General features: G+C 58.3%; 1 protein-coding gene across 1 annotated transcript in view; it reads left to right on the top strand.

Moving 5' to 3' along the window:
- Positions 1-26,243, top strand: part of etfb (electron transfer flavoprotein subunit beta) — a gene marked incomplete at its 5' end in the record, with an annotated part of 150,965 nt that overhangs the window by 21,007 nt on the left and 103,715 nt on the right. The window lies entirely within an intron of this gene.

Genomic DNA, 26,243 nt, shown 5'->3' with positions numbered 1-26,243 from the left:
TGAGTGGAGGTGTGGGATGTGGAGGGGTGGGTTAGTGGTGGTGTGGGATGTGGAGGGTGGGTTAGTGATGGTGTGGGATGTGGAGGGTGGGTTAGCGATGGTGTGGGATGTGGAGGGGTGGGTCACTGATGGTGTGGGATGTGGAGGGTGGGTTAGTGATGCTGTGGGATGTGGAGGGGTGGGTTAGTAGTGGTGTGGGATGTGGAGGGGTGGGTTAGTGGTGGTGTGGGATGTGGAGGGTGGGTTAGTGATGGTGTGGGATGTGGAGGGTGGGTTAGTGGTGGTGGGGGATGTGGAGGGGTGGGTTAGTGATGGTGTGGGATGTGGAGGGTGGGTCAGTGATGGTGTGGGATGTGGAGAGGTGGGTTAGTGGAGGTGTGGGATGGGGAGGGGTGGGTTGGTGGTGGTGTGGGATGTGGAGGGGTGGGTTAGTGGTGGTGTGGGATGTGGAGGGGTGGGTTAGTGATGGTGTGGGATGTGGAGGGGTGGGTTAGTGATGGTGTGGGATGTGGAGGGGTGGGTTGGTGGTGGTGTGGGATGGGAGGGGTGGGTTAATGATGTTGTGGGATGTGGAGGGTGGGTTAATGATGTTGTGGGGTGGGTTAGTGGAGGTGTGGGATGGGGAGGGGTGGGTTAATGATGGTGTGGGATGTGGAGGGTGGGTTAGTGGTGAGGGATGGGGAGGGGTGGGTTAGTGATGGTGTGGGATGTGGAGGGGTGGGTTAGTGATGGTGTGGGATGTGGAGGGGTGGGTTGGTGGTGGTGTGGGATGTGGAGGGGTGGGTTAGTGGTGGTGTGGGATGTGGAGGGGTGGGTTAGTGATGGTGTGGGATGTGGAGGGGTGGGTTGGTGGTGGTGTGGGATGGGAGGGGTGGGTTAATGATGTTGTGGGATGTGGAGGGTGGGTTAATGATGTTGTGGGGTGGGTTAGTGGAGGTGTGGGATGTGGAGGGGTGGGTTAGTGGTGGTGTGGGATGTGGAGGGGTGGGTTAGTGATGGTGTGGGATGTGGAGGGGTGGGTTGGTGGTGGTGTGGGATGGGAGGGGTGGGTTAATGATGGTGTGGGATGTGGAGGGTGGGTTAGTGATGGTGTGGGATGTGGAGGGGTGGGTTAATGATGGTGTGGGATGTGGAGGGGTGGGTTAGTGATGGTGTGGGATGTGGAGGGATGGGTTAGTGATGGTGTGGGATGTGGAGGGGTGGGTTAGTGATGGTGTGGGATGTGGAGGGGTGGGTTAGTGATGGTGTGGGATGTGGAGGGGTGGGTTAGTGATGGTGTGGGATGTGGAGGGTGGGTTAGTGATGATGTGGGATGTGGAGGGGTGGGTTAGTAGTGGTGTGGGATGTGGAGGGGTGGGTTAGTGGTGGTGTGGGATGTGGAGGGTGGGTTAGTGATGGTGTGGGATGTGGAGGGTGGGTTAGTGGTGGTGGGGGATGTGGAGGGTGGATTAGTGATGGTGTGGGATGTGGAGGGTGGGTTAGTGGTGGTGGGGGATGTGGAGGGTGGGTTAGTGATGGTGTGGGATGTGGAGGGTGGGTTAGTGATGGTGTGGGATGTGGAGGGGTGGGTTAGTGGTGGTGTGGGATGTGGAGGGTGGGTTAGTGATGCTGTGGGATGTGGAGGGGTGGGTTAGTGATGGTGTGGGATGTGGAGGGGTGGGTTAGTGGTGGTGTGGGATGTGGAGGGTGGGTTAGTGATGGAGTGGGATGTGGAGGGTGGGTTAGTGATGGTGTGGGATGTGGAGGGGTGGGTTAGTGGTGGTGTGGGATGTGGAGGGTGGGTTAGTGATGCTGTGGGATGTGGAGGGGTGGGTCAGTGATGGTGTGGGATGTGGAGGGGTGGGTTAGTGATGGTGTGGCATGTGGAGGGGTGGGTTAGTGGTGGTGTGGGATGTGGAGGGTGGGTTAGTGATGGTGTGGGATGTGGAGGGGTGGTTTAGTGGTGGTGTGGGATGTGGAGGGTGGGTTAGTGATGATGTGGGATGTGGAGGGGTGGGTTAGTGATGGTGTGGGATGTGGAGGGTGGGTTAGTGATGCTGTGGGATGTGGAGGGGTGGGTCAGTGATGGTGTGGGATGTGGAGGGGTGGGTTAGTGATGGTGTGGCATGTGGAGGGGTGGGTTAGTGGTGGTGTGGGATGTGGAGGGTGGGTTAGTGATGGTGTGGGATGTGGAGGGGTGGTTTAGTGGTGGTGTGGGATGTGGAGGGGTGGGTTAGTGATGGTGTGGGATGTGGAGGGGTGGGTTAGTGGTGGTGTGGGATGTGGAGGGGTGGGTTAGTGGTGGTGTGGGATGTGGAGGGTGGGTTAGTGATGGTGTGGGATGTGGAGGGTGGGTTAGTGGTGGTGGGGGATGTGGAGGGTGGGTTAGTGATGGTGTAGGATGTGGAGGGTGGGTTAGTGGTGGTGTGGGATGTGGAGGGGTGGGTTCGTCATGGTGTGGGATGTGGAGGGGAGGGTTAGTGGTGGTGTGGGATGTTGAGGGGTGGGTTAGTGATTGGTGTGGGATGTGGAGGGGTGGGTTAGTGATGGTGTGGGATGTGGAGGGTGGGTTAGTGGTGGTGTGGGATGTGGAGGGGTGGGTTAGTGATGGTGTGGGATGTGGAGGGTGGGTTAGTGGTGGTGTGGGATGTGGAGGGTGGGGTTAGTGATGGTGTGGGATGTGGAGGGGTGGGTTAGTGGTGGTGTGGGATGTGGATGGTGGGTTAGTGGTGGTGTGGAATGTGGAGGGGTGGGTTAGTGGTGGTGTGGGATGTGGATGGTGGGTTAGTGATGGTGTGGGATGTGGATGGTGGGTTAGTGGTGGTGTGGGATGTGGAGGGGTGGGTTAGTGATGGTGTGGGATGTGGAGGGGTGGGTTAGTGATGATGTGGAGGGGTGGGTTAGTGGTGGTGTGGGATGTGGAGGGGTGGGTTAGTGGTGGTGTGGGATGTGGAGGGGTGGGTTAGTGATGGTGTGGGATGTGGAGGGTGGGTTAGTGATGGTGTGGGATGTGGAGGGGTGGGTTAGTGATGGTGTGGGATGTGGAGGGGTGGGTTAGTGATGGTGTGGGATGTGGAGGGTGGGTCAGTGATGGTGTGGGATGTGGAGAGGTGGGTTAGTGGAGGTGTGGGATGGGGAGGGGTGGGTTGGTGGTGGTGTGGGATGTGGAGGGGTGGGTTAGTGGTGGTGTGGGATGTGGAGGGGTGGGTTAGTGATGGTGTGGGATGTGGAGGGGTGGGTTAGTGATGGTGTGGGATGTGGAGGGGTGGGTTGGTGGTGGTGTGGGATGGGAGGGGTGGGTTAATGATGTTGTGGGATGTGGAGGGTGGGTTAATGATGTTGTGGGGTGGGTTAGTGGAGGTGTGGGATGGGGAGGGGTGGGTTAATGATGGTGTGGGATGTGGAGGGTGGGTTAGTGGTGAGGGATGGGGAGGGGTGGGTTAGTGATGGTGTGGGATGTGGAGGGGTGGGTTAGTGATGGTGTGGGATGTGGAGGGGTGGGTTGGTGGTGGTGTGGGATGTGGAGGGGTGGGTTAGTGGTGGTGTGGGATGTGGAGGGGTGGGTTAGTGATGGTGTGGGATGTGGAGGGGTGGGTTGGTGGTGGTGTGGGATGGGAGGGGTGGGTTAATGATGTTGTGGGATGTGGAGGGTGGGTTAATGATGTTGTGGGGTGGGTTAGTGGAGGTGTGGGATGTGGAGGGGTGGGTTAGTGGTGGTGTGGGATGTGGAGGGGTGGGTTAGTGATGGTGTGGGATGTGGAGGGGTGGGTTGGTGGTGGTGTGGGATGGGAGGGGTGGGTTAATGATGGTGTGGGATGTGGAGGGTGGGTTAGTGATGGTGTGGGATGTGGAGGGGTGGGTTAATGATGGTGTGGGATGTGGAGGGGTGGGTTAGTGATGGTGTGGGATGTGGAGGGATGGGTTAGTGATGGTGTGGGATGTGGAGGGGTGGGTTAGTGATGGTGTGGGATGTGGAGGGGTGGGTTAGTGATGGTGTGGGATGTGGAGGGGTGGGTTAGTGATGGTGTGGGATGTGGAGGGGTGGGTTAGTGATGGTGTGGGATGTGGAGGGGTGGGTTAGTGATGGTGTGGGATGTGGAGGGGTGGGTTAGTGATGGTGTGGGATGTGGAGGGGTGGGTTAGTGATGGTGTGGGATGTGGAGGGGTGGGTTAGTGATGATGTGGAGGGGTGGGTTAGTGGTGGTGTGGGATGTGGAGGGGTGGGTTAGTGGTGGTGTGGGATGTGGAGGGGTGGGTTAGTGATGGTGTGGGATGTGGAGGGTGGGTTAGTGATGGTGTGGGATGTGGAGGGGTGGGTTAGTGATGGTGTGGGATGTGGAGGGGTGGGTTAGTGATGGTGTGGGATGTGGAGGGTGGGTCAGTGATGGTGTGGGATGTGGAGAGGTGGGTTAGTGGAGGTGTGGGATGGGGAGGGGTGGGTTGGTGGTGGTGTGGGATGTGGAGGGGTGGGTTAGTGGTGGTGTGGGATGTGGAGGGGTGGGTTAGTGATGGTGTGGGATGTGGAGGGGTGGGTTAGTGATGGTGTGGGATGTGGAGGGGTGGGTTGGTGGTGGTGTGGGATGGGAGGGGTGGGTTAATGATGTTGTGGGATGTGGAGGGTGGGTTAATGATGTTGTGGGGTGGGTTAGTGGAGGTGTGGGATGGGGAGGGGTGGGTTAATGATGGTGTGGGATGTGGAGGGTGGGTTAGTGGTGAGGGATGGGGAGGGGTGGGTTAGTGATGGTGTGGGATGTGGAGGGGTGGGTTAGTGATGGTGTGGGATGTGGAGGGGTGGGTTGGTGGTGGTGTGGGATGTGGAGGGGTGGGTTAGTGGTGGTGTGGGATGTGGAGGGGTGGGTTAGTGATGGTGTGGGATGTGGAGGGGTGGGTTGGTGGTGGTGTGGGATGGGAGGGGTGGGTTAATGATGTTGTGGGATGTGGAGGGTGGGTTAATGATGTTGTGGGGTGGGTTAGTGGAGGTGTGGGATGTGGAGGGGTGGGTTAGTGGTGGTGTGGGATGTGGAGGGGTGGGTTAGTGATGGTGTGGGATGTGGAGGGGTGGGTTGGTGGTGGTGTGGGATGGGAGGGGTGGGTTAATGATGGTGTGGGATGTGGAGGGTGGGTTAGTGATGGTGTGGGATGTGGAGGGGTGGGTTAATGATGGTGTGGGATGTGGAGGGGTGGGTTAGTGATGGTGTGGGATGTGGAGGGATGGGTTAGTGATGGTGTGGGATGTGGAGGGGTGGGTTAGTGATGGTGTGGGATGTGGAGGGGTGGGTTAGTGATGGTGTGGGATGTGGAGGGGTGGGTTAGTGATGGTGTGGGATGTGGAGGGGTGGGTTAGTGATGGTGTGGGATGTGGAGGGGTGGGTTAGTGATGTTGTGGGATGTGGAGGGGTGGGTTAGTGATGGTGTGGGATGTGGTGGGGTGGGTTAGTGGTGGTGTGGGATGTGGAGGGTGGGTTAGTGATGGTGTGGGGTGTGGAGGGGTGGGTTAGTGGTGGTGTGGAATGTGGAGGGGTGGGTTAGTGGTGGTGTGGGGTGTGGAGGGGTGGGTTAGTGGTGGTGTGGGATGTGGAGGGTGGGTTAGTGATGATGTGATGTGGAGGGGTGGGTTAGTGATGATGTGAGATGTGGTGGGGTGGGTTAGTGGTGGTGTGGGATGTGGAGGGTGGGTTAGTGATGATGTGAGATGTGGAGGGGTGGGTTAGTGATGATGTGAGATGTGGTGGGGTGGGTTAGTGGTGGTGTGGGATGTGGAGGGGTTGGTTAGTGGTGGTGTGGGATGTGGAGGGTGGGTTAGTGATGATGTGGGATGTGGAGGGGTGGGTCAGTCGTGTGGGGTGTGGAGGGGTGGGTTAGTGGTGATGTGGGGGGGATGAGTCAGTGGGTGGAGGTGTTGATCAGCCTTACTGCTTGGGGAAGGGAACATTTGAGTCTGGTGGTCTGGAGAGGGCACTGCATCAAGCACACCTCCATTTTACATCAAAACATGCAGTAAAATGTGTCATTTGCAGTAACAGCCAACACACCTGAACGTACGCGATGGGAGACCCAGAACCGTTGCCACACATGTCTGCACCCAGATAGCAAGCCCGTTGTGACCAGTAAAATGACACACAGTGAAAACATGCTTCGTTCCTCCCTCACACCCATCCGCACAACGAAATCTAAACTGACATTCCATGTGGAGTCACTCCCTCCCTCTCATTTCACCTCCCTCCATCACACCCCTCTCTCTCACCCTCCCTGTCTGTCTCTTCACCCACGCCTATCTCGCACAATCCTTGCCTTACCCCAATCCATTCTTAACACCCGTTACCCTCCCTCTCTGCCTCACTCCGCTCTGAACCCCGACACACCTCACTCCATCCATCACTCCCCGTCACCCTCCCTCGCTCTCTCCCGCAATGAACCCCTGCCTAACCCACTCATCCTCACTCACACCCTCCCTCTCTGTCTCCCTCACCTCTAAACGCTGACAAACCCCACTCCGTCCATCACTCCCCATCACCCTCCCTCTGTCTCCTCCCACACTAAACCCCTGTCTGACCCAGTCATCCCCACTCTCACCCTCCATCTCTCTACTCCCACACTAAACCCCTGTCTGACCCACTGATCCCCACTCCCTCTGTCTCCTCCCACACTAAACCCCTGTCTGACCCACTCATCCCCACTCTCACCCTCCCTCTGTCTCCTCCCACACTAAACCCCTGTCTGACCCACTCATCCCCACTCTCACCCTCCCTCTGTCTCCTCCCACACTAAACCCCTGTCTGACCCACTCATCCTCACTCTCACCCTCCCTCTGTCTCCTCCCACACTAAACCCCTGTCTGACCCACACATCCCCACTCTCACCCTCCCTCTGTCTCCTCCCACAATAAACCCCTGTCTGACCCACACATCCCCACTCTCACCCTCCCTCTGTCTCCTCCCACACTAAACCCCTGTCAGACCCACTCATCCCCACTCTCACCCTCCCTCTGTCTCCTCCCACACTAAACCCCTGTCTGACCCACTCATCCCCACTCTCACCCCCCCTCTGTCTCCTCCCACACTAAACCCCTGTCTGACCCACTCATCCCCACTCTCACCCTCCCTCTGTCTCCTCCCACACTAAACCCCTGTCTGACCCACTCCGTCCATCACTCTCACCCTCCGTCTCCTCCCACACTAAACCCCTGTCTGACCCACTCATCCCCACTCTCACCCTCCCTCTGTCTCCTCCCACACTAAACCCCTGTCTGACCCACACATCCCCACTCTCACCCTCCCTCTGTCTCCTCCCACACTAAACCCCTGTCTGACCCACACATCCCCACTCTCACCCTCCCTCTGTCTCCTCCCACACTAAACCCCTGTCTGACCCATTCATCCCCACTCTCACCCTCCCTCTGTCTCCTCCCACACTAAACCCCTGTCTGACCCACTACGTCCATCACTCTCACCCTCCCTCTGTCTCCTCCCACACTAAACCCCTGTCTGACCCACTCCGTCCATCACTCTCACCCTCCCTCTGTCTCCTCCCACACTAAACCCCTGTCTGACACACTCATCCCCACTCTCACCCTCCCTCTGTCTCCTCCCACACTAAACCCCTGTCTGACCCACTCATCCTCACTCTCACCCTCCCTCTGTCTCCTCCCACACTAAACCCCTGTCTGACCCACTCATCCTCACTCTCACCCTCCCTCTATCTCCTCCCACACTAAACCCCTGTCTGACCCACTCATCCCCACTCTCACCCTCCCTCTTTCTCCTCCCACACTAAACCGCTGTCTGACCCACTCATCCCCACTCTCACCCTCCCTCTGACTCCTCCCACACTGAACCCCTGTCTGACCCACACATCCCCACTCTCACCCTCCCTCTGTCTCCTCCCACACTAAACCCCTGTCTGACCCACTCATCCTCACTCTCACCCTCCCTCTGTCTCCTCCCACACTAAACCCCTGTCTGATCCACTCATCCTCACTCTCATCCTCCCTCTGTCTCCTCCCACACTAAACCCCTGTCTGACCCACTCCGTCCATCACTCTCACCCTCCCTCTGTCTCCTCCCACACTAAACCCCTGTCTGATCCACTCATCCCCAGTCTCACCCTCCCTCTGTCTCCTCCCACACTAAACGCCTGTCTGACCCACTCCGTCAATCACTGTCACCCTCCATCTGTCTCCTCCCACACTAAACCCCTGTCTGACCCACTCATCCCCACTCTCACCCTCCCTCTGTCTCCTCCCACACTAAACCCCTGTCTGACCCACTCATCCTCACTCTCACCCTCCCTCTGTCTCCTCCCACACTAAACCCCTGTCTGACCCACTCATCCCAACTCTCACCCTCCCTCTGTCTCCTCCCACACTAAATCCCTGTCAGACCCACTCATCCCCACTCTCACCCTCCCTCTGTCTCCTCCCACACTAAACCCCTGTCTGACCCACTCATCCCCACTCTCACCCTCCCTCTGTCTCCTCCCACACTAAACCCCTGTCTGACCCACTCCGTCCATCACTCCCCGTCACCCTCCCTCTGTCTCCTCCCACACTAAACCCCTGTCTGACCCACTCCGTCCATCACTCTCACCCTCCCTCTGTCTCCTCCCACACTAAACCCCTGTCTGACCCACTCATCCCCACTCTCACCCTCCCTCTGTCTCCTCCCACACTGAACCCCTGTCTGACAGACTCATCCTCACTCTCACCCTCCCTCTGTCTCCTCCCACACTAAACCCCTGTCTGATCCACTCATCCTCACTCTCATCCTCCCTCTGTCTCCTCCCACACTAAACCCCTGTCTGACCCACTCCGTCCATCACTCTCACCCTCCCTCTGTCTCCTCCCACACTAAACCCCTGTCTGATCCACTCATCCCCACTCTCCCCCTCCCACTGTCTCCTCCCACACTAAACCCCTGTCTGACACACTCATCCCCACTCTCACCCTCCCTCTGTCTCCTCCCACACTAAACCCCTATCTGACCCACTCATCCCCACTCTCACCCTCCCTCTGTCTCCTCCCACACTAAACCCCTGTCTGACCCACTCATCCCCACTCTCACTCTCCCTCTGTCTCCTCCCACACTAAAATCCTGTCTGACCCACTCATCCTCACTCTCACCCTCCCTCTGTCTCCTCCCACACTAAACCCCTGTCTGACCCACTCATCCTCACTCTCACCCTCCCGCTGTCTCCTCCCACACTAAACCCCTGTCTGACCCACTCCGTCCATCACTCTCACCCTCCCTCTGTCTCCTCCCACACTAAACCCCTGTCTGACCCACTCATCCCCACTCTCACCCTCCCTCTGTCTCCTCCCACACTAAACCCCTGTCTGACCCACTCATCCCCACTCTCACCCTCCCTCTGTCTCCTCCCAAACTAAACCCCTGTCTGACCCACTCATCCCCACTCTCACCCTCCCTCTGTCTCCTCCCACACTAAACCCCTGTCTGACCCACTCATCCTCACTCTCACCCTCCCTCTGTCTCCTCCCACACTAAACCCCTGTCTGACCCACTCCGTCCGTCACTCTCACCCTCCCTCTTTCTCCTCCCACACTAAACCCCTGTATGACCCACTCATCCCCACTCTCACCCACCCTCTGTCTCCTCCCACACTAAACCCCTGTCTGACCCACTCATCCTCACTCTCACCCTCCCTCTGTCTCCTCCCACACTAAACCTCTGTCTGACCCACTCCGTCCATCACTCTCACCCTCCCTCTGTCTCCTCCCACACTAAACCACTGTCAGACCCACTCGGTCCATCACTCTCACCCTCCCTCTGTCTCCTCCCACACTAAACCCCTGTCTGACCCACTCATCACCACTCTCACCCTCCCTCTGTCTCCTCCCACACTAAACCCCTGTTTGACCCACTCCGTCCATCACTCTCACCCTCCGTCTCCTCCCACACTAAACCCCTGTCTGACCCACTCATCCCCACTCTCACCCTCCCTCTGTCTCCTCCCACACTAAACCCCTGTCTGACCCACACATCCCCACTCTCACCCTCCCTCTGTCTCCTCCCTCAATAAACCCCTGTCTGACCCACACATCCCCACTCTCACCCTCCCTCTGTCTCCTCCCACACTAAACCCCTGTCAGACCCACTCATCCCCACTCTCACCCTCCCTCTGTCCCCTCCCACACTAAACCCCTGTCTGACCCACTCATCCCCACTCTCACCCTCCCTCTGTCTCCTCCCACACTAAACCCCTGTCTGACCCACTCATCCCCACTCTCACCCTCCCTCTGTCTCCTCCCACACTAAACCCCTGTCTGACCCACTCCGTCCATCACTCTCACCCTCCCTCTGTCTCCTCCCACACTAAACCCCTGTCTGACCCACTCATCCCCACTCTCACCCTCCCTCTGTCTCCTCCCACACTAAACCCCTGTCTGACCCACACATCCCCACTCTCACCCTCCCTCTGTCTCCTCCCACACTAAACCCCTGTCTGACCCACACATCCCCACTCTCACCCTCCCTCTGTCTCCTCCCACACTAAACCCCTGTCTGACCCACACATCCCCACTCTCACCCTCCCTCTGTCTCCTCCCACACTAAACCCCTGTCTGACCCATTCATCCCCACTCTCACCCTACCTCTGTCTCCTCCCACACTAAACCCCTGTCTGACCCACTACGTCCATCACTCTCACCCTCCCTCTGTCTCCTCCCACACTAAACCCCTGTCTGACCCACTCCGTCCATCACTCTCACCCTCCCTCTGTCTCCTCCCACACTAAACCCCTGTCTGACACACTCATCCCCACTCTCACCCTCCCTCTGTCTCCTCCCACACTAAACCCCTGTCTGACCCACTCAACCCCACTCTCACCCTCCCTCTTTCTCCTCCCACACTAAACCGCTGTCTGACCCACTCATCCCCACTCTCACCCTCCCTCTGTCTCCTCCCACACTGAACCCCTGTCTGACCCACACATCCCCACTCTCACCCTCCCTCTGTCTCCTCCCACACTAAACCCCTGTCTGACCCACTCCGTCCATCACTCTCACCCTCCCTCTGTCTCCTCCCACACTAAACCCCTGTCTGATCCACTCATCCCCACTCTCCCCCTCCCACTGTCTCCTCCCACACTAAACCCCTGTCTGACACACTCATCCCCACTCTCACCCTCCCTCTGTCTCCTCCCACACTAAACCCCTATCTGACCCACTCATCCCCACTCTCACCCTCCCTCTGTCTCCTCCCACACTAAACCCCTGTCTGACCCACTCATCCCCACTCTCACTCTCCCTCTGTCTCCTCCCACACTAAAATCCTGTCTGACCCACTCATCCTCACTCTCACCCTCCCTCTGTCTCCTCCCACACTAAACCCCTGTCTGACCCACTCATCCTCACTCTCACCCTCCCGCTGTCTCCTCCCACACTAAACCCCTGTCTGACCCACTCCGTCCATCACTCTCACCCTCCCTCTGTCTCCTCCCACACTAAACCCCTGTCTGACCCACTCATCCCCACTCTCACCCTCCCTCTGTCTCCTCCCACACTAAACCCCTGTCTGACCCACTCATCCCCACTCTCACCCTCCCTCTGTCTCCTCCCAAACTAAACCCCTGTCTGACCCACTCATCCCCACTCTCACCCTCCCTCTGTCTCCTCCCACACTAAACCCCTGTCTGACCCACTCATCCTCACTCTCACCCTCCCTCTGTCTCCTCCCACACTAAACCCCTGTCTGACCCACTCCGTCCGTCACTCTCACCCTCCCTCTTTCTCCTCCCACACTAAACCCCTGTATGACCCACTCATCCCCACTCTCACCCACCCTCTGTCTCCTCCCACACTAAACCCCTGTCTGACCCACTCATCCTCACTCTCACCCTCCCTCTGTCTCCTCCCACACTAAACCTCTGTCTGACCCACTCCGTCCATCACTCTCACCCTCCCTCTGTCTCCTCCCACACTAAACCACTGTCAGACCCACTCGGTCCATCACTCTCACCCTCCCTCTGTCTCCTCCCACACTAAACCCCTGTCTGACCCACTCATCACCACTCTCACCCTCCCTCTGTCTCCTCCCACACTAAACCCCTGTTTGACCCACTCCGTCCATCACTCTCACCCTCCGTCTCCTCCCACACTAAACCCCTGTCTGACCCACTCATCCCCACTCTCACCCTCCCTCTGTCTCCTCCCACACTAAACCCCTGTCTGACCCACACATCCCCACTCTCACCCTCCCTCTGTCTCCTCCCACAATAAACCCCTGTCTGACCCACACATCCCCACTCTCACCCTCCCTCTGTCTCCTCCCACACTAAACCCCTGTCAGACCCACTCATCCCCACTCTCACCCTCCCTCTGTCCCCTCCCACACTAAACCCCTGTCTGACCCACTCATCCCCACTCTCACCCTCCCTCTGTCTCCTCCCACACTAAACCCCTGTCTGACCCACTCATCCCCACTCTCACCCTCCCTCTGTCTCCTCCCACACTAAACCCCTGTCTGTCCCACTCCGTCCATCACTCTCACCCTCCCTCTGTCTCCTCCCACACTAAACCCCTGTCTGACCCACTCATCCCCACTCTCACCCTCCCTCTGTCTCCTCCCACACTAAACCCCTGTCTGACCCACACATCCCCACTCTCACCCTCCCTCTGTCTCCTCCCACACTAAACCCCTGTCTGACCCACACATCCCCACTCTCACCCTCCCTCTGTCTCCTCCCACACTAAACCCCTGTCTGACCCACACATCCCCACTCTCACCCTCCCTCTGTCTCCTCCCACACTAAACCCCTGTCTGACCCATTCATCCCCACTCTCACCCTACCTCTGTCTCCTCCCACACTAAACCCCTGTCTGACCCACTACGTCCATCACTCTCACCCTCCCTCTGTCTCCTCCCACACTAAACCCCTGTCTGACCCACTCCGTCCATCACTCTCACCCTCCCTCTGTCTCCTCCCACACTAAACCCCTGTCTGACACACTCATCCCCACTCTCACCCTCCCTCTGTCTCCTCCCACACTAAACCCCTGTCTGACCCACTCAACCCCACTCTCACCCTCCCTCTTTCTCCTCCCACACTAAACCGCTGTCTGACCCACTCATCCCCACTCTCACCCTCCCTCTGTCTCCTCCCACACTGAACCCCTGTCTGACCCACACATCCCCACTCTCACCCTCCCTCTGTCTCCTCCCACACTAAACCCCTGTCTGACCCACTCATCCTCACTCTCACCCTCCCTCTGTCTCCTCCCACACTAAACCCCTGTCTGATCCACTCATCCTCACTCTCATCCTCCCTCTGTCTCCTCCCACACTAAATCCCTGTCAGACCCACTCATCCCCACTCTCACCCTCCCTCTGTCTCCTCCCACACTAAACCCCTGTCTGACCCACTCATCCCCACTCTCACCCTCCCTCTGTCTCCTCCCACACTAAACCCCTGTCTGACCCACTCCGTCCATCACTCCCCGTCACCCTCCCTCTGTCTCCTCCCACACTAAACCCCTGTCTGACCCACTCCGTCCATCACTCTCACCCTCCCTCTGTCTCCTCCCACACTAAACCCCTGTCTGACCCACTCATCCCCACTCTCACCCTCCCTCTGTCTCCTCCCACACTAAACCCCTGTCTGATCCACTCATCCTCACTCTCATCCTCCCTCTGTCTCCTCCCACACTAAACCCCTGTCTGACCCACTCCGTCCATCACTCTCACCCTCCCTCTGTCTCCTCCCACACTAAACCCCTGTCTGATCCACTCATCCCCACTCTCACCCTCCCTCTGTCTCCTCCCACACTAAACCCCTGTCTGACACACTCATCCCCACTCTCACCCTCCCTCTGTCTCCTCCCACACTAAACCCCTATCTGACCCACTCATCCCCACTCTCACCCTCCCTCTGTCTCCTCCCACACTAAACCCCTGTCTGACCCACTCATCCCCACTCTCACCCTCCCTCTGTCTCCTCCCACACTAAAACCCTGTCTGACCCACTCATCCTCACTCTCACCCTCCGTCTCCTCCCACACTAAACCCCTGTCTGACCCACTCATCCTCACTCTCACCCTCCCTCTGTCTCCTCCCACACTAAACACCTGTCTGACCCACTCCGTCCATCACTCTCACCCTCCCTCTGTCTCCTCCCACACTAAACCCCTGTCTGACCCACTCATCCCCACTCTCACCCTCCCTCTGTCTCCTCCCACACTAAACCCCTGTCTGACCCACTCATCCCCACTCTCACCCTCCCTCTGTCACCTCCCACACTAAACCCCTGTCTGACCCACTCATCCCCACTCTCACCCTCCCTCTGTCTCCTCCCACACTAAACCCCTGTCTGACCCACTCATCCTCACTCTCACCCTCCCTCTGTCTCCTCCCACACTAAACCCCTGTCTGACCCACTCCGTCCGTCACTCTCACCCTCCCTCTTTCTCCTCCCACACTAAACCCCTGTCTGACCCACTCATCCCCACTCTCACCCACCCTCTGTCTCCTCCCACACTAAACCCCTGTCTGACCCACTCATCCTCACTCTCACCCTCCCTCTGTCTCCTCCCACACTAAACCTCTGTCTGACCCACTCCGTCCATCACTCTCACCCTCCCTCTGTCTCCTCCCACACTAAACCACTGTCAGACCCACTCCGTCCATCACTCTCACCCTCCCTCTGTCTCCTCCCACACTAAACCCCTGTCTGACCCACTCATCACCACTCTCACCCTCCCTCTGTCTCCTCCCACACTAAACCCCTGTCTGACCCACTCCGTCCATCACTCTCACCCTCCGTCTCCTCCCACACTAAACCCCTGTCTGACCCACTCATCCCCACTCTCACCCTCCCTCTGTCTCCTCCCACACTAAACCCCTGTCTGACCCACTCATCCCCACTCTCACCCTCCCTCTGTCTCCTCCCACACTAAACCCCTGTCTGACCCACTACGTCCATCACTCTCACCCTCCCTCTGTCTCCTCCCACACTAAACCCCTGTCTGACCCACTCCGTCCATCACACTCACCCTCCCTCTGTCTCCTCCCACACTAAACCCCTGTCTGACACACTCATCCCCACTCTCACCCTCCCTCTGTCTCCTCCCACACTAAACCCCTGTCTGACCCACTCATCCCCACTCTCACCCTCCCTCTTTCTCCTCCCACACTAAACCCCTGTCTGACCCACTCATCCTCACTCTCACCCTCCCTCTGTCTCCTCCCACACTAAACCCCTGTCTGACCCACTCATCCCCACTCTCACCCTCCCTCTGTCTCCTCCCACACTAAAGCCCTGTCTGATCCACTCATCCTCACTCTCATCCTCCCTCTGTCTCCTCCCACACTAAACCCCTGTCTGACCCACTCCGTCCATCACTCTCAATCTCCCTCTGTCTCCTCCCACACTAAACCCCTGTCTGATCCACTCATCCCCACTCTCACCCTCCCTCTGTCTCCTCCCACACTAAACGCCTGTCTGACCCACTCCGTCAATCACTGTCACCCTCCATCTGTCTCCTCCCACACTAAACCCCTGTCTGACCCACTCATCCCCACTCTCACCCTCCCTCTGTCTCCTCCCACACTAAACCCCTGTCTGACCCACTCATCCCCACTCTCACCCTCCCTCTGTCACCTCCCACACTAAACCCCTGTCTGACCCACTCATCCCCACTCTCACCCTCCCTCTGTCTCCTCCCACACTAAACCCCTGTCTGATCCACTCATCCTCACTCTCACCCTCCCTCTGTCTCCTCCCACACTAAACCCCTGTCTGACCCACTCATCCTCACTCTCACCCTCCCTCTGTCTCCTCCCACACTAAACCCCTGTCTGACCCACTCCGTCCGTCACTCTCACCCTCCCTCTTTCTCCTCCCACACTAAACCCCTGTATGACCCACTCATCCCCACTCTCACCCACCCTCTGTCTCCTCCCACACTAAACCCCTGTCTGACCCACTCATCCTCACTCTCACCCTCCCTCTGTCTCCTCCCACACTAAACCTCTGTCTGACCCACTCCGTCCATCACTCTCACCCTCCCTCTGTCTCCTCCCACACTAAACCACTGTCAGACCCACTCGGTCCATCACTCTCACCCTCCCTCTGTCTCCTCCCACACTAAACCCCTGTCTGACCCACTCATCACCACTCTCACCCTCCCTCTGTCTCCTCCCACACTAAACCCCTGTTTGACCCACTCCGTCCATCACTCTCACCCTCCGTCTCCTCCCACACTAAACCCCTGTCTGACCCACTCATCCCCACTCTCACCCTCCCTCTGTCTCCTCCCACACTAAACCCCTGTCTGACCCACACATCCCCACTCTCACCCTCCCTCTGTCTCCTCCCACAATAAACCCCTGTCTGACCCACACATCCCCACTCTCACCCTCCCTCTGTCTCCTCCCACACTAAACCCCTGTCAGACCCACTCATCCCCACTCTCACCCTCCCTCTGTCCCCTCCCACACTAAACCCCTGTCTGACCCACTCATCCCCACTCTCACCCTCCCTCTGTCTCCTCCCACACTAAACCCCTGTCTGACCCACTCATCCCCACTCTCACCCTCCCTCTGTCTCCTCCCACACTAAACCCCTGTCTGACCCACTCCGTCCATCACTCTCACCCTCCCTCTGTCTCCTCCCACACTAAACCCCTGTCTGACCCACTCATCCCCACTCTCACCCTCCCTCTGTCTCCTCCCACACTAAACCCCTGTCTGACCCACACATCCCCACTCTCACCCTCCCTCTGTCTCCTCCCACACTAAACCCCTGTCTGACCCACACATCCCCACTCTCACCCTCCCTCTGTCTCCTCCCACACTAAACCCCTGTCTGACCCACACATCCCCACTCTCACCCTCCCTCTGTCTCCTCCCACACTAAACCCCTGTCTGACCCATTCATCCCCACTCTCACCCTACCTCTGTCTCCTCCCACACTAAACCCCTGTCTGACCCACTACGTCCATCACTCTCACCCTCCCTCTGTCTCCTCCCACACTAAACCCCTGTCTGACCCACTCCGTCCATCACTCTCACCCTCCCTCTGTCTCCTCCCACACTAAACCCCTGTCTGACACACTCATCCCCACTCTCACCCTCCCTCTGTCTCCTCCCACACTAAACCCCTGTCTGACCCACTCAACCCCACTCTCACCCTCCCTCTTTCTCCTCCCACACTAAACCGCTGTCTGACCCACTCATCCCCACTCTCACCCTCCCTCTGTCTCCTCCCACACTGAACCCCTGTCTGACCCACACATCCCCACTCTCACCCTCCCTCTGTCTCCTCCCACACTAAACCCCTGTCTGACCCACTCATCCTCACTCTCACCCTCCCTCTGTCTCCTCCCACACTAAACCCCTGTCTGATCCACTCATCCTCACTCTCATCCTCCCTCTGTCTCCTCCCACACTAAATCCCTGTCAGACCCACTCATCCCCACTCTCACCCTCCCTCTGTCTCCTCCCACACTAAACCCCTGTCTGACCCACTCATCCCCACTCTCACCCTCCCTCTGTCTCCTCCCACACTAAACCCCTGTCTGACCCACTCCGTCCATCACTCCCCGTCACCCTCCCTCTGTCTCCTCCCACACTAAACCCCTGTCTGACCCACTCCGTCCATCACTCTCACCCTCCCTCTGTCTCCTCCCACACTAAACCCCTGTCTGACCCACTCATCCCCACTCTCACCCTCCCTCTGTCTCCTCCCACACTAAACCCCTGTCTGATCCACTCATCCTCACTCTCATCCTCCCTCTGTCTCCTCCCACACTAAACCCCTGTCTGACCCACTCCGTCCATCACTCTCACCCTCCCTCTGTCTCCTCCCACACTAAACCCCTGTCTGATCCACTCATCCCCACTCTCACCCTCCCTCTGTCTCCTCCCACACTAAACCCCTGTCTGACACACTCATCCCCACTCTCACCCTCCCTCTGTCTCCTCCCACACTAAACCCCTATCTGACCCACTCATCCCCACTCTCACCCTCCCTCTGTCTCCTCCCACACTAAACCCCTGTCTGACCCACTCATCCCCACTCTCACCCTCCCTCTGTCTCCTCCCACACTAAAACCCTGTCTGACCCACTCATCCTCACTCTCACCCTCCGTCTCCTCCCACACTAAACCCCTGTCTGACCCACTCATCCTCACTCTCACCCTCCCTCTGTCTCCTCCCACACTAAACCCCTGTCTGACCCACTCCGTCCATCACTCTCACCCTCCCTCTGTCTCCTCCCACACTAAACCCCTGTCTGACCCACTCATCCCCACTCTCACCCTCCCTCTGTCTCCTCCCACACTAAACCCCTGTCTGACCCACTCATCCCCACTCTCACCCTCCCTCTGTCACCTCCCACACTAAACCCCTGTCTGACCCACTCATCCCCACTCTCACCCTCCCTCTGTCCCCTCCCACACTAAACCCCTGTCTGACCCACTCATCCTCACTCTCACCCTCCCTCTGTCTCCTCCCACACTAAACCCCTGTCTGACCCACTCCGTCCGTCACTCTCACCCTCCCTCTTTCTCCTCCCACACTAAACCCCTGTCTGACCCACTCATCCCCACTCTCACCCACCCTCTGTCTCCTCCCACACTAAACCCCTGTCTGACCCACTCATCCTCACTCTCACCCTCCCTCTGTCTCCTCCCACACTAAACCTCTGTCTGACCCACTCCGTCCATCACTCTCACCCTCCCTCTGTCTCCTCCCACACTAAACCACTGTCAGACCCACTCCGTCCATCACTCTCACCCTCCCTCTGTCTCCTCCCACACTAAACCCCTGTCTGACCCACTCATCACCACTCTCACCCTCCCTCTGTCTCCTCCCACACTAAACCCCTGTCTGACCCACTCCGTCCATCACTCTCACCCTCCGTCTCCTCCCACACTAAACCCCTGTCTGACCCACTCATCCCCACTCTCACCCTCCCTCTGTCTCCTCCCACACTAAACCCCTGTCTGACCCACTCATCCCCACTCTCACCCTCCCTCTGTCTCCTCCCACACTAAACCCCTGTCTGACCCACTACGTCCATCACTCTCACCCTCCCTCTGTCTCCTCCCACACTAAACCCCTGTCTGACCCACTCCGTCCATCACACTCACCCTCCCTCTGTCTCCTCCCACACTAAACCCCTGTCTGACACACTCATCCCCACTCTCACCCTCCCTCTGTCTCCTCCCACACTAAACCCCTGTCTGACCCACTCATCCCCACTCTCACCCTCCCTCTTTCTCCTCCCACACTAAACCCCTGTCTGACCCACTCATCCTCACTCTCACCCTCCCTCTGTCTCCTCCCACACTAAACCCCTGTCTGACCCACTCATCCCCACTCTCACCCTCCCTCTGTCTCCTCCCACACTAAAGCCCTGTCTGATCCACTCATCCTCACTCTCATCCTCCCTCTGTCTCCTCCCACACTAAACCCCTGTCTGACCCACTCCGTCCATCACTCTCAATCTCCCTCTGTCTCCTCCCACACTAAACCCCTGTCTGATCCACTCATCCCCACTCTCACCCTCCCTCTGTCTCCTCCCACACTAAACGCCTGTCTGACCCACTCCGTCAATCACTGTCACCCTCCATCTGTCTCCTCCCACACTAAACCCCTGTCTGACCCACTCATCCCCACTCTCACCCTCCCTCTGTCTCCTCCCACACTAAACCCCTGTCTGACCCACTCATCCTCACTTTCACCCTCCCTCTGTCTCCTCCCACACTAAACCCCTGTCTGACCCACTCATCCCCACTCTCACCCTCCCTCTGTCTCCTCCCACACTAAACCCCTGTCTGACCCACTCATCCCCACTCTCACCCTCCCTCTGTCTCCTCCCACACTAAACCCCTGTCTGACCCACTCCGTCCATCACTCCCCGTCACCCTCCCTCTGTCTCCTCCCACACTAAACCCCTGTCTGACCCACTCATCCTCACTCTCACCCTCCCTCTGTCTCCTCCCACACTAAACCTCTGTCTGACCCACTCCGTCCATCACTCTCACCCTCCCTCTGTCTCCTCCCACACTAAACCACTGTCAGACCCACTCCGTCCATCACTCTCACCCTCCCTCTGTCTCCTCCCACACTAAACCCCTGTCTGACCCACTCATCACCACTCTCACCCTCCCTCTGTCTCCTCCCACACTAAACCCCTGTCTGACCCACTCCGTCCATCACTCTCACCCTCCGTCTCCTCCCACACTAAACCCCTGTCTGACCCACTCATCCCCACTCTCACCCTCCCTCTGTCTCCTCCCACACTAAACCCCTGTCTGACCCACTCATCCTCACTTTCACCCTCCCTCTGTCTCCTCCCACACTAAACCCCTGTCTGACCCACTCATCCCCACTCTCACCCTCCCTCTGTCTCCTCCCACACTAAACCCCTGTCTGACCCACTCATCCCCACTCTCACCCTCCCTCTGTCTCCTCCCACACTAAACCCCTGTCTGACCCACTCCGTCCATCACTCCCCGTCACCCTCCCTCTGTCTCCTCCCACACTAAACCCCTGTCTGACCCACTCATCCTCACTCTCACCCTCCCTCTGTCTCCTCCCACACTAAACCTCTGTCTGACCCACTCCGTCCATCACTCTCACCCTCCCTCTGTCTCCTCCCACACTAAACCACTGTCAGACCCACTCCGTCCATCACTCTCACCCTCCCTCTGTCTCCTCCCACACTAAACCCCTGTCTGACCCACTCATCACCACTCTCACCCTCCCTCTGTCTCCTCCCACACTAAACCCCTGTCTGACCCACTCCGTCCATCACTCTCACCCTCCGTCTCCTCCCACACTAAACCCCTGTCTGACCCACTCATCCCCACTCTCACCCTCCCTCTGTCTCCTCCCACACTAAACCCCTGTCTGACCCACTCATCCCCACTCTCACCCTCCCTCTGTCTCCTCCCACACTAAACCCCTGTCTGACCCACTACGTCCATCACTCTCACCCTCCCTCTGTCTCCTCCCACACTAAACCCCTGTCTGACCCACTCCGTCCATCACTCTCACCCTCCCTCTGTCTCCTCCCACACTAAACCCCTGTCTGACACACTCATCCCCACTCTCACCCTCCCTCTGTCTCCTCCCACACTAAACCCCTGTCTGACCCACTCATCCCCACTCTCACCCTCCCTCTTTCTCCTCCCACACTAAACCCCTGTCTGACCTACTCATCCTCACTCTCACCCTCCCACTGTCTCCTCCCACACTAAAGCCCTGTCTGATCCACTCATCCTCACTCTCATCCTCCCTCTGTCTCCTCCCACACTAAACCCCTGTCTGACCCACTCCGTCCATCACTCTCACCCTCCCTCTGTCTCCTCCCACACTAAACCCCTGTCTGATCCACTCATCCCCACTCTCACCCTCCCTCTGTCTCCTCCCACACTAAACGCCTGTCTGACCCACTCCGTCAATCACTGTCACCCTCCATCTGTCTCCTCCCACACTAAACCCCTGTCTGACCCACTCATCCCCACTCTCACCCTCCCTCTGTCTCCTCCCACACTAAACCCCTGTCTGACCCACTCATCCTCACTCTCACCCTCCCTCTGTCTCCTCCCACACTAAACCCCTGTCTGACCCACTCATCCCCACTCTCACCCTCCCTCTGTCTCCTCCCACACTAAATCCCTGTCAGACCCACTCATCCCCACTCTCACCCTCCCTCTGTCTCCTCCCACACTAAACCCCTGTCTGACCCACTCATCCCCACTCTCACCCTCCCTCTGTCTCCTCCCACACTAAACCCCTGTCTGACCCACTCCGTCCATCACTCCCCGTCACCCTCCCTCTGTCTCCTCCCACACTAAACCCCTGTCTGACCCACTCATCCTCACTCTCACCCTCCCTCTGTCTCCTCCCACACTAAACCTCTGTCTGACCCACTCCGTCCATCACTCTCACCCTCCCTCTGCCTCCTCCCACACTAAACCACTGTCAGACCCACTCCGTCCATCACTCTCACCCTCCCTCTGTCTCCTCCCACACTAAACCCCTGTCTGACCCACTCATCACCACTCTCACCCTCCCTCTGTCTCCTCCCACACTAAACCCCTGTCTGACCCACTCCGTCCATCACTCTCACCCTCCGTCTCCTCCCACACTAAACCCCTGTCTGACCCACTCATCCCCACTCTCACCCTCCCTCTGTCTCCTCCCACACTAAACCCCTGTCTGACCCACTCATCCCCACTCTCACCCTCCCTCTGTCTCCTCCCACACTAAACCCCTGTCTGACCCACTACGTCCATCACTCTCACCCTCCCTCTGTCTCCTCCCACACTAAACCCCTGTCTGACCCACTCCGTCCATCACTCTCACCCTCCCTCTGTCTCCTCCCACACTAAACCCCTGTCTGACACACTCATCCCCACTCTCACCCTCCCTCTGTCTCCTCCCACACTAAACCCCTGTCTGACCCACTCATCCCCACTCTCACCCTCCCTCTTTCTCCTCCCACACTAAACCCCTGTCTGACCCACTCATCCTCACTCTCACCCTCCCTCTGTCTCTTCCCACACTAAAGCCCTGTCTGATCCACTCATCCTCACTCTCATCCTCCCTCTGTCTCCTCCCACACTAAACCCCTGTCTGACCCACTCCGTCCATCACTCTCACCCTCCCTCTGTCTCCTCCCACACTAAACCCCTGTCTGATCCACTCATCCCCACTCTCACCCTCCCTCTGTCTCCTCCCACACTAAACGCCTGTCTGACCCACTCCGTCAATCACTGTCACCCTCCATCTGTCTCCTCCCACACTAAACCCCTGTCTGACCCACTCATCCCCACTCTCACCCTCCCTCTGTCTCCTCCCACACTAAACCCCTGTCTGACCCACTCATCCTCACTCTCACCCTCCCTCTGTCTCCTCCCACACTAAACCCCTGTCTGACCCACTCATCCCCACTCTCACCCTCCCTCTGTCTCCTCCCACACTAAATCCCTGTCAGACCCACTCATCCCCACTCTCACCCTCCCTCTGTCTCCTCCCACACTAAACCCCTGTCTGACCCACTCATCCCCACTCTCACCCTCCCTCTGTCTCCTCCCACACTAAACCCCTGTCTGACCCACTCCGTCCATCACTCCCCGTCACCCTCCCTCTGTCTCCTCCCACACTAAACCCGTCTGACCCACTCCGTCCATCACTCTCACCCTCCCTCTGTCTCCTCCCACACTAAACCCCTGTCTGACCCACTCATCCCCACTCTCACCCTCCCTCTGTCTCCTCCCACACTGAACCCCTGTCTGACACACTCATCCTCACTCTCACCCTCCCTCTGTCTCCTCCCACACTAAACCCCTGTCTGATCCACTCATCCTCACTCTCATCCTCCCTCTGTCTCCTCCCACACTAAACCCCTGTCTGACCCACTCCGTCCATCACTCTCACCCTCCCTCTGTCTCCTCCCACACTAAACCCCTGTCTGATCCACTCATCCCCACTCTCACCCTCCCTCTGTCTCCTCCCACACTAAACCCCTGTCTGACACACTCATCCCCACTCTCACCCTCCCTCTGTCTCCTCCCACACTAAACCCCTATCTGACCCACTCATCCCCACTCTCACCCTCCCTCTGTCTCCTCCCACACTAAACCCCTGTCTGACCCACTCATCCCCACTCTCACCCTCCCTCGGTCTCCTCCCACACTAAAACCCTGTCTGACCCACTCATCCTCACTCTCACCCTCCCTCTGTCTCCTCCCACACTAAACCCCTGTCTGACCCACTCATCCTCACTCTCACCCTCCCTCTGTCTCCTCCCACACTAAACCCCTGTCTGACCCACTCCGTCCATCACTCTCACCCTCCCTCTGTCTCCTCCCACACTAAACCCCTGTCTGACCCACTCATCCCCACTCTCACCCTCCCTCTGTCTCCTCCCACACTAAACCCCTGTCTGACCCACTCATCCCCACTCTCACCCTCCCTCTGTCTCCTCCCACACTAAACCCCTGTCTGACCCACTCATCCCCACTCTCACCCTCCCTCTGTCTCCTCCCACACTAAACCCCTGTCTGACCCAGTCATCCTCACTCTCACCCTCCCTCTGTCTCCTCCCACACTAAACCCCTGTCTGACCCACTCCGTCCATCACTCTCACCCTCCCTCTTTCTCCTCCCACACTAAACCCCTGTCTGACCCACTCATCCCCACTCTCACCCACCCTCTGTCTCCTCCCACACTAAACCCCTGTCTGACCCACTCATCCTCACTCTCACCCTCCCTCTGTCTCCTCCCACACTAAACCTCTGTCTGACCCACTCCGTCCATCACTCTCACCCTCCCTCTGTCTCCTCCCACACTAAACCACTGTCAGACCCACTCCGTCCATCACTCTCACCCTCCCTCTGTCTCCTCCCACACTAAACCCCTGTCTGACCCACTCATCCCCACTCTCACCCTCCCTCTGTCTCCTCCCACACTAAACCCCTGTCTGACCCACTCCGTCCATCACTCTCACCCTCCGTCTCCTCCCACACTAAACCCCTGTCTGACCCACTCATCCCCACTCTCACCCTCCCTCTGTCTCCTCCCACACTAAACCCCTGTCTGACCCACTCATCCCCACTCTCACCCTCCCTCTGTCTCCTCCCACAGACTCCTCCCACACTAAACCCCTGTCTGACCCACTCCGTCCATCACTCTCACCCTCCCTCTGTCTCCTCCCACACTAAACCCCTGTCTGACCCACTCATCCCCACTCTCACCCTCCCTCTGTCTCCTCCCACACTAAACCCCTGTCTGACCCACTCATCCTCACTCTCACCCTCCCTCTGTCTCCTCCCACACTAAACCCCTGTCTGACCCACTCATCCCCACTCTCACCCTCCCTCTGTCTCCTCCCACACTAAACCCCTGTCTGACCCACTCATCCCCACTCTCACCCCCCCTCAGTCTCCTCCCACACTAAACCCCTGTCTGACCCACTCATCCCAACTCTCACCCTCCCTCTGTCTCCTCCCACACTAAACCCCTGTCTGACCCACTCCGTCCATCACTCTCACCCTCCCTCTGTCTCCTCCCACACTAAACCCCTGTCTGACCCACTCATCACCACTCTCACCCTCCCTCTGTCTCCTCCCACACTAAACCCCTGTCTGACCCACTCATCACCACTCTCACCCTCCCTCTGTCTCCTCCCACACTAAACCCCTGTCTGACCCACTCCGTCCATCACTCTCACCCTCTGTCTCCTCCCACACTAAACCCCTGTCTGACCCACTCATCCCCACTCTCACCCTCCCTCTGTCTCCTCCCACACTAAATCCCTGTCAGACCCACTCATCCCCACTCTCACCCTCCCTCTGTCTCCTCCCACACTAAACCCCTGTCTGACCCACTCATCCCCACTCTCACCCTCCCTCTGTCTCCTCCCACACTAAACCCCTGTCTGACCCACTCCGTCCATCACTCCCCGTCACCCTCCCTCTGTCTCCTCCCACACTAAACCCGTCTGACCCACTCCGTCCATCACTCTCACCCTCCCTCTGTCTCCTCCCACACTAAACCCCTGTCTGACCCACTCATCCCCACTCTCACCCTCCCTCTGTCTCCTCCCACACTGAACCCCTGTCTGACACACTCATCCTCACTCTCACCCTCCCTCTGTCTCCTCCCACACTAAACCCCTGTCTGATCCACTCATCCTCACTCTCATCCTCCCTCTGTCTCCTCCCACACTAAACCCCTGTCTGACCCACTCCGTCCATCACTCTCACCCTCCCTCTGTCTCCTCCCACACTAAACCCCTGTCTGATCCACTCATCCCCACTCTCACCCTCCCTCTGTCTCCTCCCACACTAAACCCCTGTCTGACACACTCATCCCCACTCTCACCCTCCCTCTGTCTCCTCCCACACTAAACCCCTATCTGACCCACTCATCCCCACTCTCACCCTCCCTCTGTCTCCTCCCACACTAAACCCCTGTCTGACCCACTCATCCCCACTCTCACCCTCCCTCGGTCTCCTCCCACACTAAAACCCTGTCTGACCCACTCATCCTCACTCTCACCCTCCCTCTGTCTCCTCCCACACTAAACCCCTGTCTGACCCACTCATCCTCACTCTCACCCTCCCTCTGTCTCCTCCCACACTAAACCCCTGTCTGACCCACTCCGTCCATCACTCTCACCCTCCCTCTGTCTCCTCCCACACTAAACCCCTGTCTGACCCACTCATCCCCACTCTCACCCTCCCTCTGTCTCCTCCCACACTAAACCCCTGTCTGACCCACTCATCCCCACTCTCA

This window comes from Hypanus sabinus, unplaced genomic scaffold, assembly GCF_030144855.1.
Source record: "Hypanus sabinus isolate sHypSab1 unplaced genomic scaffold, sHypSab1.hap1 scaffold_979, whole genome shotgun sequence".
NCBI lineage: Eukaryota > Metazoa > Chordata > Chondrichthyes > Myliobatiformes > Dasyatidae > Hypanus > Hypanus sabinus.
This window is presented reverse-complemented; position numbering and strand designations above follow the sequence as displayed.